Genomic DNA, 2611 nt, shown 5'->3' with positions numbered 1-2611 from the left:
GCCATTCTCCTCTGACCTCTGGCATCAACAAGGCATTTCCGCCCACAGAACTGCCGCTCACTGGATGTTTTTTATTTTATTTTTTCAAAATAAAAGCTGAAGAGACTCACATGTCCCCGGCATGCAGGTCATGGTGGACGGACACAGCTCCACCATCTTCACCGTCGGACATCCTGCTGCTATTGGAGGAACCGTTACCATGGAGATCTGACACCAGACAGAGAAGTTAACCTGAAGTTAATCTGAAGATTACCTGAAGTTAACCTAAAGTTAACCTGAAGTTAACCTGAAGTTAACCTGAAGTTTACCTGAAGTTTACCTGAAGTTTACCTAAAGCTAACCTGAAGTTAACCTGAAGTTAACCTAAAGCTAACCTGAAGTTAACCTGAAGTTAACCTAAAGCTAACCTGAAGTTAACCTGAAGTTAACCTAAAGCTAACCTGAAGTTAACCTGAAGTTAACCTGAAGTTTACCTGAAGTTTACCTGAAGATTACCTGCAGTTTACCTGAAGATTACCTGAAGTTTACCTGAAGTTTACCTGAAGCTAACCTGAAGTTTACCTGAAGTTAACCTGAAGTTTACCTGAAGTTAACCTTAAGTTAACCTTAAGTTAACCTGAAGTTTACCTGAAGATTACCTGAAGATTACCTGAAGTTAACCTGGTTTACCTGAAGTTTACCTGAGGTTAACCTGAAGATTACCTGAAGTTAACCTGAAGTTAACCTGAAGTTTACCTGAGGTTAACCTGAAGCTAACCTGAAGTTTACCTGAAGATTACCTGAAGTTTACCTGAGGTTAACCTGAAGTTAACCTGAAGTTAACCTGAAGTTTACCTGAAGATTACCTGAAGTTAACCTGAAGTTTACCTGAAGTTTACCTGAAGATTACCTGAAGTTAACCTGAAGATTACCTGAAGTTAACCTGAAGTTAACCTGAAGTTTACCTGAAGATTACCTGAAGATTACCTGAAGTTAACCTGAAGTTTACCTGAAGTTTACCTGAAGATTACCTGAAGTTTACCTGAAGTTTACCTGAAGATTACCTGAAGTTAACCTGAAGTTTACCTCTAATAACTAATGACTCACCTGTTGTTCTGAGTCGCTGGGCAGAATGGAGCCGTCAGTTATCAACACAGCTCTGGAGATGAACCTGGAGACAGGAGGACAGACAGGGAGACAGACAGGCAGATATGGAGACAGGAGGACAGACAGGGAGATATGGAGACAGGAGGACAGACAGGGAGACAGACAGCGAGACAGACAGCGAGACAGACAGCGAGACAGACAGGCAGATATGGAGACAGGAGGACAGACAGGGAGACAGACAGGGAGACAGACAGACAGATATGGAGACAGGAGGACAGACAGGGAGACAGACAGGGAGACAGACAGGCAGATATGGAGACAGGAGGACAGACAGGGAGACAGACAGGGAGACAGACAGGCAGATATGGAGACAGGAGGACAGACAGGGAGACAGACAGGCAGATATGGAGACAGGAGGACAGACAGGAGGACCGACAGGGAGACAGACAGGGAGATATGGAGACAGGAGAACCGACAGGGAGACAGGGAGACAGGGAGACAGACAGAGATTTAATCACTATGGTTACAGACATGTTTACGGTGCCTGGATGTCACATGACGTGGCTGCTGTAATGATTTGGCTGATTCTGATTGGTTGCTGACCTGGTGGGCGTGGCCTGCCTCTTCCTGTCCGCCCCAATGAAACCGTCCTCCACTACAAAATGGCTGCAGCTGATTCGCTGTCCTCGGCTGTCAATCACCGCCTTACACCTGGAAGACGACCAGAGGACATCAAACGGAGACGAACAGACATTTCACTAAAATACTGAAAAACCACGTCATTGATTTCCGGAGTTCTCTCACTCTTTGACGTCTTGGTGATTATTTCTGTGTTTTTGGGACATTTCTGTCCCTTTTTCAGTGTTCTAGCAATCAAATTAAATAAAACACAGAAATTCAATGAAAGTATTGAAGTGATTATTAATTTAACGTGTGAGGAACATCGTATGGAAACATCCACGCTGTTATTATTATTTGTGTTTTTGGTTGAAGGAAACCCAAATTATAGAATCTAGAAACTAGATATAAATTATAGATGTATCTGTAAATAATGTTCATTGATTCATTCATTAATGTCACAGTTCATTAAAAGGAGATTTAACTTTATAAAAGATGTTTTAAGAAGCAGTTTGCAGCGTTTTCAAGGGTGTGACACAGACACACAGACACACAGAGACAGACACACATAGACACACAGACACACACACACAAAGACACACACACACACACACACAGACAGACAGACAGACAGACAGACACACACACTCAGACAGACACACATAGACACGCACAGAGACAGACACACACACAGAGACACACACACAATGAAGTGCTGTTGAAGCCTATTATTGGGAATAATGATGCGCTCAAAAGCTCATCCATAACCTCAGACACACATACACACACACACACACACAGACATAGAGACACACATACACACATACAAAGACAGACACAAACACACACACATACACACACACACACACACACACACACACACACACACACAGACACACACAGACAC

This window comes from Etheostoma cragini, chromosome 13, assembly GCF_013103735.1.
Source record: "Etheostoma cragini isolate CJK2018 chromosome 13, CSU_Ecrag_1.0, whole genome shotgun sequence".
Taxonomy (NCBI): Eukaryota; Metazoa; Chordata; class Actinopteri; order Perciformes; family Percidae; genus Etheostoma; species Etheostoma cragini.
Note: the sequence above shows the minus strand (reverse complement) of the source record.